This window comes from Pongo pygmaeus, chromosome 6 (genome assembly GCF_028885625.2).
Source record: "Pongo pygmaeus isolate AG05252 chromosome 6, NHGRI_mPonPyg2-v2.0_pri, whole genome shotgun sequence".
Classification (NCBI taxonomy): domain Eukaryota; kingdom Metazoa; phylum Chordata; class Mammalia; order Primates; family Hominidae; genus Pongo; species Pongo pygmaeus.
Genome location: NC_072379.2, coordinates 12,097,719 through 12,111,100, shown reverse-complemented (window position 1 = coordinate 12,111,100; position 13,382 = coordinate 12,097,719). Strand labels below are relative to the sequence as shown.

Sequence of the window (13,382 nt, the reverse complement as noted above, 5' to 3'; positions counted from 1 at the left end):
GCGGGCGGATCACCAGAGGTCAGGAGTTTGAGACCAGCCTGGCCAACATGGTGAAACCCCAAAAATTAGCCAGGCGTGGTGGCTCACGCCTGTAGTTCCAGCTACTCGGGAGGCTGAGGCAGGAGAATTGCTTGAACCCGGGAGGCAGAGGTTACAGTGAGCCAAGATGGCACCACTGCACTCCAGCCTGGGCGACAGTGTGAGACTCCATCTCGAACAAAAAAAAAAAAGAGAGAGAAAGAAAAAGACCCTTGCCTGTGGGGAGACTGGGCTGGGTGGGCCCTGAGGGACTGTGACAGGGGTACGACAGGCAGAAGACACCCGTGTCATTTGGAGTTTTGTCTTCAGACGCCTTGCCAACCTCTGAGGAAATGACAGACTCAATGCCTGGGCACCTGCCATCGTAGGATTCTGGTTACGGGATGGAGATGCTGACAGGTAAGAAATGGACCAGGGCTGGTAGTGCTTGGGACTCATCTCCCCAGGGAGCAAACGGAAAGGGGTGGGCCGAGCAGGCCCCAGGCTTTTCTTGATTTTGACCGCCTCTAGTAGAGGAAACCCAATATACGCCTGACCCCAATCCAAGGCTGGGTTCCTTTTGGAAACCTCAAGTAGGCTCTATTTATTTATTCAGAGACCTTGGAGCAATCTCAGCTCATTGCAACCTCCGCCTCCTGAGTTCAAACGATTTTCCCGCCTCAGCCTCCTGAGTAGCTGGGATTACAGGCACGTGCCGTCATCCCTGGCTAATTTTGCATTTTTAGTAGAGACAGGCTTTCGCCATGTTGGTCAGGCTGGTCTCGAACTCCAGACCTCAGGTGATCCACCTGCCTCAGCCTCCCAAAATGCTGGGATTGCAGGTGTGAGCCACCACGCCCGAATATAGGCCCCATTTCTAACAAGGCCCAGCATGCTTCCCAGGAGCCACCTGTTGGGATTAATTTGTCCATTTATCCAACAACTATTTATTGAGCATCTATTGTGTACCAGGTCCTGTGTAAGGGGCTGGAGACAAAGCAGTGAACTAAGCAGAAGTCCCCACCTCCTCCTGCGAAGAGATAGATAGATAGTAAACAAATAAGTAAAATAGGCAGGCTAAGGTGGCTCATGCCTGTAATCCCAACACTTTGGGAAGCCAAGGCGAGGGGATTATTTGAGGCCAGGAGTTCAAGATCAGCCTGGGCAACATAGAGAGACCCATCTCTTAAATTTTTTGAGATGGAGCCTCACTCTGTCGCCCAGGCTGGAGTGCAGTGGCATGATCTCAGCTCACTGCAACCTCCACCTCCCGGGTTCAAGCACTTCTCCTGCCTCAACCTCCTGAGTAGCTGGGATTACAGGTGCCCGCCACCATGCCTGGCTGAATTTTTTGCATTTTTAGTAGAGACGGGGTTTCACCATGATGGCCAGGCAGGTCTCGAACTTCTGACCTCAAATGATCCTCCTGCCTCAGCCTCCCAAAGAGCTGGGATTACCGGCATGAGCCAACGCACCCTGCCTCAACAAATATTTATTGAGCACCTACTGTGTATTAGGTCCTGTGCAAGGGGCTGGGGAAAAAGCAGTGGACCAAACAGATGTCCCCGCCTCCTAGGGTACACATCCTCGTGTGGAGAGATAAACAGTAAGCAAATAAGTAATATAGGCAGGGCAAGGTGGCTCACGCCTGGCTCAGCTCCCAGGAAGGCCCTCAAAAGGGCTCTGGCAGCTTTGCCCCCTACACAGGCATGAGACACAGGGGTTGAGATTCCTGGCCATGTGGCACCGGGTGGCCCTACAGCAGCCATGTCTCTGCAGCCAAGGTCATTGGCATCTTGGAGACCATCAAGGTGCCGTACTCCAAGTTTCTGATGCACCCGGAGGAGCTGTTTATGGTGGGGCTGCCTGATGGCATCTCTCTCCGCAGGCCCAATTGCTTCGGGATCGCCAAGCTCTAGAAGATTCTGGAGGCCAGCAACAGCATCCAGTTTGTCATCAAGAGGTAAGGCCCGACCAGGTCCACAAGAGACAGCACCAGGCCTGCTCAGCACCCAGGGGCCGGTGCAGCACCAAATTGCCATCAAGCGATTCTTGTGCCTCAGCCACCCGAATAGCTGGGACCACAGGTGTGTGCCACCATGCCCAGCTAATTTTTTGATTGATTGATTGATTGATTGATTGATTTTATTTTTTTAGAAATAAGGTCTGGCCATATTGCCCAGACTGTTTTCAAACTCCTGGACTCAAGCCATTTCCTGCCTGGGCCTCCCAAAGTGATTACAGGTGTGAGCCACCATGCCTGGCCACTATTTCTTTTCTTTTTTTTTTTCTTTAGACAGAGTCTCACTCTGTCTCCCAGGCTGGAGTGCAGTAGTGCAATCTTGGCTCACTGCAACCACAGCCTCCTGGGTTCAAGCGATTCTCCTGACTCAGCCTCTCGAGTAGCTGAGACTACAGGTGCCTGCCACCATGCCCGGCTAATTTTTGTGTTTTTTGCAGAGATGGGGGTTTCACCATGTTGGCCAGGCTGGTCTTGAACTACTGACCTCGAGTGATCCGGCCACCTCAGCCTCCCAAAGTGCTGGGATTACAGGCATGAGCCACCCCACCAGGCCTCCTTTCTTTTCTCCGTTTTCTTTTTTTTTTTTTTTTTTCTTTGACAGCAAGGTGTTAGATGGGGTTTGGCTGCAGTTGGCAGACATGAGGCTCCCCGGGCCTGCCAGACCCAAAGCCACCAAGCTGACCCCTCTTGCAGTCTCAGGAGAGCAGTGTTCAGTTTGCCCAGATGCAGAATGGGAACGTCCCATCAGCTCACGGGTTCTCCAGGCTGGCGTGTTGGTGTCCTGGGCCAGGGGCTGGGGGCAATGCCCCATCGTCCCAGGATGGGAAAGTCCGGCAGCGGCCTCTCCAAGCTCTTTCTGTTTCTTTGAGCATGTTGTGTTTTTGCCAGCAAGGGCCCGGGGCAGCATCCGTGGATACACCCTGTGTGCCCAGCTAGGATAAAAAGTCCCTTTGGAGAAGGTGGTGGCAGTTATTGAGTAAAAATGTGGTTGGGGATTTCAGGAACAGTGGCTCATGCCTATAATCCCAGCACTTTGGGAAGCTGAGGTGGGAGGATTGCTTGAGCCCAGGAGTTCAAGATCAGCCTGGGCAACATAGCAAGACTCTGTCACTACAAAATTTTTTTTTTTAAGCTCTGGTGTGGCAGCACATGCCTGTAGTCTCAGCTACTCAGGAGGCTGAAGCAGAAGGATCACTTGAGGCCAGGAGTTCAAGACTAGCACGGGCAACATAACGAGACCCCATCTCAACATAAAAAATTTTAAATTAGCTGGGCATGGTGGTGCACACCTGTAATCTCAGCTACTCAGGAGGCTGAGGTGGGAGGATCACTTAAGCCCAGGAGGGGTTTGGAGGCTCCAGTGAGCTATGATTGCACCACTGCACCCCAGCCTGGGTAACAGAGCAAGACTCTTCCTCAAAAAAATAAAAAACAAAACAGGGAATGGGAGTATCATATTTCCATTTTGTGTTTGTTACTTCTGTGTTACTGTAATAGCATACATTTAGGCTTGGTTTACGGCTGGGCACGATGGCTCACACCTGTAATCCCAGCACTTTGGGAGGCCAAGGCAGGCAGATCACTTGAGGTCAGGAGTTCGAGACCAGCCTGGCCAACATGGCGAAATCCCATCTCTACTAAAAATACACAAATTAGCCAAGCGTGGTGGCTCATGCCTATAATCCCAGCTGTAATCTCCCTGTCATCAGGAGACTGAAGCACGAGAATCACTTGAACCCGGGAGGCGGAGGTTGCATTGAGCTGAGATCGTGCCACTATACTCCAGCCTGGGCGACAGAGCAAGACTCTGTCTTAAAAAAAAAAAAAAAAAAAAATTAGGCTTGGTTTGGTTGAAAGTGGCAAGAAAGAAGAAACTCTTAAGGGTTTGTTCCTCCAGGGGAATAGATGGTTCTCAAACTGGGAGACTCACAGCTTCATTTTTGCACACAGTGGTGAGGAGATCTGCTGGGACAGGGAGCTCTTCTATGCAGGGCCTGCTCTATGGAAGGGGGAGTCTGCTGCAGATAGCAAAAAGCTACACAACAGGGCTGGAGAGCAAGAGTAGTGACTCGTGCAGTAGAATCAAAGGCTTCAGCAGGCCAGGATGAAATGCAGTCACATGCCCAGTGTGTCTAGCCATATTAAAAAGGAAGATTGAGCCGGCATGGTGGCTCATGCCTGTAATCCCAGCACTTTGGTAGGCTGAGGTGGGCAGATCACTTGAGATCAGGACTACTGAAAATACAAAAATTAAGCCCGGGCGCGGTGGCTCACACCTGTAATCCCAGCGCTTTGAAAGGCTGAGGCGGGCGGATCACCTGAGGTCGGGAGTTCGAGACCAGCCTGACCAATATGGAGAAACCCCGTGTCTACTAAAAAATACAAAATTAGCCAGGCGTGGTGGTGGGTGTCTGTAATCCCAGCTACTCGGGAGGTTGAGGCAGGAGAATTGCTTGAACCCAGGAGGCACAAGTTGCCAAGATCATGCCATTGCACTCCAGCCTGGGCAACAAGAGCAAAGCACCATCTCAAAAAAAAAAAATGAGCCAGGCATGGTGGCATGCACCTGTAATCCCAGCTACTCAAGAGGCGAAGACAGGAGAATCACTTGAACCCGAGAGGTGGAGGTTGCAGTGAGCCAAGATCGCACCCCTGCATTTCAGCCTGGTGGACAGAGTAACACTCTTGTCTCAAAAAAATAAATAAAATAAAAAGGGAAGATCACGTTTAGGTGGTTTAAGGATAAACTCATGATAGACATATAGCCCATCAGATATGTGAAAACATACAGAAATAAAGAATCACAAGAGATTATATATAATTATAGTATAGTAATTGGCTCTACTGTATACATGTATAGTACTGTACTGATTGAAGGAGAGCTTCGTTCAACAAATTCCCAGCCTGAGCAATGTGGTGAAACCCCATGTCTAGGGGTAAAAAAAAAAATTAGCCAGGCTTGGTGGTGAGCACCTATAGTCCCAGCTACTCAGGAGGTTCAGGTGGGAGGATCACTTGAGCCAGGAGGTCGAGGCTGCAATGAGCCATGAACGCACCACTGCATTCCAGTCTGGGTGACAGAGTAAGACCCTGTCTCAAAAAAAAAAAAAAATGTAAATACATTCTGGCTGGGCGTGATGGCTCATGCCTGTAATCCCAACACCTTGGGAGGCCCAGACAGGAGGATCGCCTGAGCCCAGGAGTTTGAGATTAGCCTGGGCACTGTATCGAGACCCCATCTCTACAAAAAATTTTAAAAATTCTCATACCTGTAATCCCAACACTTTGGGAGGACAAAACAGGAGGGTCGCTTGAGGCCAGGAGTTCCAGACCAGCCTGGTCAACATAGCAACCCCATCTCTATTTGATTACTATTATTATTTTATTTATTTATTTATTTATTTATTTATTTTTATTTATTTATTTATTTTTGAGACAGAGTCTTGCTCTGTCACTCAGGCTGGAGTGCAGTGGCGCGATCTCGGCTCACTGCAAGCTCCACCTCCCGGGTTCACACCATTCTCCTGCCTCAGCCTCCCGAGTAGCTGGGACTATAGGCACCTGCCAACACTCCGGCTAATTTTTTGTATTTTTAGTAGAGACTGGGTCTCACCGTGTTAGCCAGGATGGTCTCAATCTCCTGACCTCGTGATCCACCCGCCTCGGCCTCCCAAAGTGCTGGGATTACAGGCCTGAGCCACTGTGCCTGGCCTTGATTTTTAAAATTAAAAAATTAGCCAGGTGGATTGGTATGTGCCTGTAGTCCCAGATACTTGGGAGGCTGAGGTGGAAGGCGGAAGAATCGCCTAAGCACAGAAGGTCCAGGCTGTAGTGAGCTATGATGGTATCACTGCACTCCAGCCTGGGTGACAGAGCAAGACCTCGTCCCTTTAAAAATACAAAGACAGGCCGGGCGTGGTGGCTCATGCTTATAATCCCAGCACTTTGGGAGGCCGAGGCAGATGGATCACTTGAGGTCAAGAGTTCGAAACCAGCCTGGCCAACATGGTGAAATCCCATCTCTACTAAAAGTACCAAAAATTAGCTGGGCGTCGTGGTACACACCTGTAGTTTCAGCTCCTTGGGAGGCTGAGGCTCAAGAATCACTTGAACCTGGGAGGTGGAGGTTGCAGTGAGCTGAGATCACATCACTGCACTCCAGCCTGGGTGACAGAGCAAGACTCCTTCTCAAAATAAATAAATAAATAAATAAATATATAAATAAATAAAACACAAAGAGACAAACAAACTAAAAAACAATCCTGGGCGCCTGCCAGGTCCTGGGCTTACAGCCCAGCAGTAAATGCCACCAAGTCCTGCCCTGGAGTTGCCAATGTCACCCAGACAAAATCAAAATATCATGTCAGGTAGAGATAACTGCTGTGACAGGATATAACGCAGAGTGAGGGGGAGAGAGGGACAGGAGGAACCTGGATAAGGAGGTGATATTGAAGCAGTGACCCAATGAAGGGAGAGGGCCAGCCAGGTGCATAAAGAGTGTGGGAGCAGGCCAGGCGCGGTGGCTCACGCCTGTAATCCCAGCACTTTGGGAGGCTAAGGCAGGAGGATTGCTTGAGCTCAGGTTTGAGACCAGCCTAGGCAACATAGTGAGAACCACCTCTGTAAAAAGGAAAAATAGGCCAGGAGCGGTGGCTCACGCCTGTAATTCCAGCACTTTGGGAGGTCGAGGAGGGTGGATCACCTGAGGTCAGGAGTTCGAGACTAGCCTGACCAACATGGTGAAACCCCGTCTCTACTAAAAATACAAAAATTAGCCAGGTGTGGTGGCATGTGCCTGTAATCCCAACTACTCAGGAGGCTGAGGCAGGAGAATCACTTGAACTTGGGAGGTGGAGGTTGCAGTGAGCCAAGATCGTGCCATTGCACTCTAGCCTGGGTGACAGAGGGAGACTCTGTCTCAAAAAAAAAAAAAAAAAGAAAAAGAAAAAGAAAAAAACTGTTGGGACAGAGAAAAAGTCATGCAAAGTCCCTGAGGCAAGAATGTGCTTGGGTGTTTGAAGGCTCACAAGGTGCCCTTGTAGCTGGTACAGGGTGAGTGAGGGAAGGATGGTGAGGTTGAGGCCCAAGAGGTAGCAGGGGACCAGGCGTGTGGCCCACACCTGTAATCCTAGCACTTTGGGAGGTTGAGGCAGGAGGATTGCTTGAGCTCAGGAATTTGAGGCCAGCCTAGGCAACATGGTGAGACCCTATCTCTATAAAAAAGAAAAATAGGCCAGGAGTGGTGGCTCATGCCTGTAATCCCAGCACTTTGGGAGGTTGAGGAGGGTGGATCACCTGAAGTCAGAAGTTCGAGACCAGCCTGCCCAACATGGTGAAACCCCGTCTCTAAAAATACAAAAATTAGCCAGGCGTGGGGTGGGGGGGCCCTGTAATCCCAGCTATTCAGGAGACCGAGGCAGGAGAATTGCTTGAACCTGGGAGGCAGAGGTTGCAGTGAGCTGAGATCGCGCCACTGCACTCCAGCCTGGCCGACAAGAGCAAAACTCCGTCTCCAAAACAAAACAAAAAAATATCAAAAAAGAAAAATAAAAAGGTAGCAGGGGCCAGATCACATGGGTTTGGGGCCAGCTTAAAGAGTTTGAATTTTATTTTATTTTTAAGAAATTCCTAGAGACAGGCTCTCATTCTGGTTTGTTTTTGTTTTTGTTTTTGCTTTCAACACCCACTCCCTCAAACCATAAACCAGGGTCACCCAGGCAGCTTGAGGTTAGGTGCCAATTCAAAGCAAGTCCTCATGAATGACATTTTTTATGGTTTTGTGCAGAGATACCTCATGCTCATGAGCATTGGTTTTTTGTTTTTGTGGTTGCTTTTTTTTTTTTTTTCTATTTTTTGAGACAAAGTCTCACTCACTCTATTGCCCAGGCTGGAGTACAGTGGCGTGATCTCGGCTCACTACAACCTCCGCCTCCCGGGTTCAAGTGATTCCCCGGCCTCAGCCTCCTGAGTAGCTAGGATAACAGACACATGTCACTACGCCTGCCTAAATTTTGTATTTTCAGTAGAGACGGGGTTTCACCATGTTGACCAGGCTGGCCTCAAGTGATCCGTCTACCTTGGCCTCCCAAAGTGCTGGGATTAGAGGCGTGAGCCACCATGCCTGGCCTTTTGTGGGTTTTTTTTGAGACAGAGTCTCGCTCTGTCACCCAGGCTGGAGTACAGTCGTGCTATCTTAGCTCACTGTAGCCTCCACCTTCCAGGTTTAAGCGATTCTCCTGCCTCAGCCTCCCAAGTAGCTGGGATTACAGGCGTGAGCCACCATGCCTGGCCATGAGCATTTGCTTTAAGAGACAAGTCTTTCTGTAGCCCAGGCTGGAGTTTAGTGGCACAATCATAACTCACTGCAGCCTTAAACTCCTGGGCTCAAGCAATCCTGCTTCAGCCTCCTGAGTAGCTGGGACTGAAGGGCATGCCACCACACCTGGCTAATTTTTACATTTTTTGTAGAGAAGGGGTCTCGCTATCTTGCCCAAGCTGGTCTCAAACGCCTGGGCTCAAAGCGATCCCCCTGCCTCAGCCTCCCAAAGTGCTGGGATTACAGGTTGAGCCACCGCACCCAGCCTTGAGCATTTTTTAAAGTCACGATGGCTTTCTCCACCTGTCATTTGGAAAGGGAGGCAGGTTAGCGCAGTGGCCGACGGGAGAGGCCGTCTTGCGGGCTTGAGGCCAGCTCCTCCTGTTACTCCCTGTGGCCTTGGCAGCCGGCTGTGCTATTTAAGGGGAAGCACTATCGCTACTCTGGCCTGGGACTCAGGGGCTCTGCCCAGCTTCTGCCTTTCTAAGGTTACTGCTGGGAAGTCACTTCCCCTTTCAGAACCTGAGTTCTCCCATAAAGAGGAGGGGCCTAAATGCAGTCCGAAGCCTTTTCTTTTCTTTCTTTTTTTTTTTTATTTGAGACAGAGTCTTGCTCTGTCGCCCAGGCTGGAGTGCAGTGGCAAGATCTCAGCTCACTGCAAGCTCTGCCTCCCAGGTTCACGCCATTCTCCTGCCTCAGCCTCCCCAGTAGCTGGGACTACAGGCGCCTGCCACCACGCCTGGCTAATTTTTTGTATTTTTTAGTAGAGACGGGGTTTCACTCTGTTAGCCAGGATGGTCTCGATCTCCTGACCTCGTGATCCGCCCACCTCGGCCTCCCAAAGTGCTGAGATTACAGGCATGAGCCACCACGCCCGGCCAATCCAAAGCCTTTTCTAGCTCCTGAGACTGTGGTTCAAGGCAGGGCTATGCTTCCCCTCCCAGCCCTGGCCCTGTGACCCCAGCTCTGTGCCTGGCACTGTACAGAAGCCTAAGAGATGACCACTGCCAGAGCGGGCACCAAATCCTCATCTACTGGGGACCCAGGGGGTGCCCTCCCTGAGAGTTTGGCCTTTGGGCTCACTTCCGGGCAGAGACTCCTCGGTGCTGCTGCTTGATTACCCCTGTGACAGAGAGCTCATTACCTCTCCAGGCCTATTACCTCTCCAGAGAGCTCATTACCTCTCCGCTCCATGGCCCACCCTGCCATCCCCTGACAGCTGCCCTCTGGCCAGCATGATTTTCCCAGTGTCCTCTACCCACCGCAAACCCCAACCCCACAACAGGCTTGCTCTAACAGGACAAGCTGTGCTAAAGACGGAGACTTCAGAAGCAGTGCTGTATAATAAAGAAGGTTGACTCATGTCTGAGCAGGGCTTTCTGGAGTCTGTGGAGCTACAGACAGTATAATACAAAGCTGGGCTTGGTCACTGGTGCTTCCGACTGCAGTGACACAGCAGCTCTCAGATGTGAGCCATAGATCTCAGACTTTTCCAGAAGCTTGGAGTTCTTGCTACGTAGTGGGCCCCAACTGTTTCTACTCTTTTCTTTTCTTTTCTTTTCTTTCATTTTGAGACAGAGTCTTACTCAGTCACCCACCTGGAGTGCAGTGGTGCTATCTCAGCTCACTGCAACCTCTGCCTCCTGGGTTCAAGCTATTCCCCTCCCTCAGCCTCCCGAGTAGCTGGGATTATAGGCGCCTGCCACCACATCCAGCTAATTTTTGTATTTTTAATAGAGACAGGTTTCACCATGTTGGCCAGGCTGGTCTCAGACTCCTGACCTCAAGTGGTCCGCCCTCCTCGGCCTTCGAAAGTGCTGGGATTACAGGCGTGAGCTACTGCACCAGACCTTGTTTCTACACTTTAAACCAGCTCCACGGGAGGCCCCCTGAGGCCGCCTGCTCCAATCCCAGGCAGTGACAATCATGCAATGTCTCTGGAGCAGGAGTGAGATATCAGATAGACCTGTTCAGGACTGGGCGGGTCTCACTCCCAGCTGGATCCTTCAAGCCCAGCGCAGCCCCCAAGATTCCACATGTGGGGCAGCAGGGACTCCAGGCCTAACTGTGTGGAGCCAGGAGGGTCCATTGTAGGGATGTGCAGACCGAGGCCCAGAGGGGAGGGCTGGGCAGTCCCAGAGATGCTTGGAGGGACCTCTGTGATAGCCCCGCTTGTGTTTTCCAGGCCCGAGCTGCTCACTGAGGGAGTCAAAGAGCCCATCGTGGATAGTCAAGGTACCCAGCGCGGGGCCGTGGGCCATGGTGCGGGCGGGCAAGGGAGGGCCCCAGGCCTCTGCCACCAGCCCCTCCTCCTGCTGCCTCTGTCCTGCTCCCATCCTGGCCCTGGCATTCTCCCCACACCCCCACATTGGGTTTCCCCTAACGATGCCATCTTGGGTCCCAGGAACTGCCTCCTCACTTGGCTTGTCTCCCCCTGCCCTGCCCCCAGAGAGGGATTCCGGGGACCCTCTGGTGGACGAGAGCCTGAAGAGACAGGGCTTTCAAGGTAAGGTTGAGTTGAGGGGGAGGTCTGTTGTCCCAGCACCAGGACCTTGACCTGGTTTGGGTCTGGAGGGCCAGGCTGGAAGTGGGGAGGAGCTGGCCCCCAACTTCAGGGCCTAAGGGACCAGGCAAGCCAGGTTGGCAGCCCAGGCCGGGCTGTATCCTGCCAGCTCTGTGTTAGAGACTCCAGGGAAGAGGGGGTGCCTACAAGTGGACGGTGGGGGGAATTGGGGGGTGGGAGGGTACAGGGCCCAGGACCTGCCTACCCCCCTCCGGGAAGGTAGCTGACACGCCCACTCCTTATTCAGCAATCAGCTGTGGTCTTAGTGCTTTGAAATCAGAATAAGAGCCAGGCGTGGCACCTCACGCCCATAATCCCAGCACTTGAGGAGGTCAAGGTGGGAGTCTCGCTTGAGGCCAGGAGTTCGAGACCAGCCTGGGCAACATAAAACCCATCTCTATGTCTATTTTTAAGAAAAGAAATCAGAGGCCGAGTGCAGTGGCTCACACCTGTAATCCCAGCAGTTTTGGAGGCTTGAGCTCAGGAGTTCAAGGCCAGCCTGGGCAACATGGCGAAACCCCATCTCTACCAAAAATACAAAAAAGAAATTAGCCAGGTGCAGTGGTGCACACCTGTGGTCCCAGCTACTCAGGAGGCTGAGGCAGGAGAATCGCTTGAGCCTGGGAGGTGGAGGTTGCAGTGAGCTGAGATCGTGCCATTCCACTCCAGCCTGGGCAACAAAAGCAAAACTCTGTCTCAAAAAAAAAAAAAAAAAAAAAAAAAAAAAAAAAAGGAGCATACAACATGGGAGCATATTGGTGTGGCTTTTTCTTTCTTTTCTTTTCTTTTTTTTTTTTTTTTTTTTTGAGACAGGGTCTCACTCTGTCACCCATGCTGGAGTACAGTGGCGTAATCATGGTTCACTACAGCCTCAAACTCCTGGGCTCAAGCAATCTTGCCTCAGCCTCCTGAGTGGCTGGAACTACAGGCATGCACTACCATGTCCAGCTATTTTTTAAAATTTTTAGTAGAGACAGGATCTTGCTATGTTGCCCAGGCTGATCTCGAACTCTTAGACTTAAGTGATCCTCCTACCTTGGCCCCCCAAAATGCTGGGATTATGGGCATAAGCCACCATGCTGGCCTTTTTTTTTAATGTTCTGATCAAATAGCTCAGATTGTAATGCCTATACCTTTCCACAGTGCTACATAAGAGCTTTCTCATACCATTCACTCTCCTGCACGCATGTCTTTCCATCACACCCCCGCAATCCCACATACACACACCCCACGCTGCCTCTCACTCCTGATGGGCAGGACCCTGCCTCTCACCCACAGGGGAAGCCTTGGGATCAAGTACCCGGTCCAGGTCCCCTACAAGTGGATCAAGAGTAACCCCGGCTCCGTGATCATCGAGGGGCTGCCCCCAGGAATCCCTTTCCGAAAGCCCTGCACCTTCGGCTCCCAGAACCTGGAGAGGATTCTTGCTGTGGCCGACAAGATCAAGTTCACAGTCACCAGGTACTCAGCGGGAAGGGTGAGGGTGAAGAGGCAGGACTAACTCAGATGGGGGCTTGCACCTGCGAATCCTTAGCCTTTCCCTAGGTCCTGCCCTCCCCCCTGGACAAGGTGGCTCTCCTGGCACCATCCTGGGTCCTGGGGGTGGCCGGAAAGGGACTGCAGGCCAGCCCAAGTGCAGGGAGCCCTTCAGAAGTGGGACTGGTCACCCCCCCATGGCAAGGGCAGCCTTCGAGGGCATCTTCAACCTGTTCAGCAACACCTGCTCACTGCACCCCCAGCCCCCTGGAAAGGCCTTTAGCCCCCATCAGAGGGATTTGCCCAAGGTCCCGGGGCCAGCCAGGGCAGAGCCTACCCAAGGCCCAGATCTGCATCCTGCAGAGTGGCACTGCCAATGCCAGCACCCTGCCACATCGTCTCAGTGTCCCGTGCACACAAAACCCCAGGGCAGCTTGTTAAAATGCAGATTCTGCTGCCATAGGTCTGGGGTACTCCCAGGGGAGACCGAGGCCACTGCATCCCAGGGATGTCTTCCTCATCCCCCAGGCCCTCCCCCTGACACCCCTGCCTCTGTTTCTCTTCTAGGCCTTTCCAAGGACTCATCCCAAAGCCTGGTAAGAGGCACTGGCTGTGGAGGGGTCACTGGGAATAGGGCCCGGTCATGGTGCTGGGGCTGGAGCTAAGCCTGCTGTGGGGCACAGGTTCTGGGGTCTGGGAACAGAAGCCAGGCCCCTGCCTTTCTTTGTTTTTTTTCTGAGGCAGAGTCCTTTTCTGTCACCCAGGCTGGAGTGCAGTGGTGCGATCTCAGCTCACTGCGACCTCCACTTCCTGGGTTCAAGCCATTCTCCTGCCTCAGCCTCCTGAGTAGCTGGGATTACAGGCAACTGCCACCACACCTGGCTATTTTTTGTATTTTTAGTAGAGATGGGGTTTCACCATGTTGGCCAGGCTGGTCTCAAGCTCCTGACCTCAAGTGATCCGCCCACCTCAGCCTCCCAAAGTAT

At 52.0% G+C, this 13,382-nt stretch overlaps 1 long non-coding RNA gene across 1 annotated transcript; it reads left to right on the top strand.

Annotated features, from left to right (window-relative positions):
* The first annotated feature begins 367 nt into the window (after positions 1–367).
* Positions 368–13,009, top strand: LOC129040872 (uncharacterized). The gene is made up of 6 exons (XR_010127036.1): positions 368–438; positions 1,907–1,981; positions 10,543–10,592; positions 10,807–10,863; positions 12,199–12,381; positions 12,964–13,009. It is a non-coding gene; the product is annotated as an uncharacterized LOC129040872 (long non-coding RNA).
* The last annotated feature ends 373 nt before the right edge of the window (positions 13,010–13,382 follow it).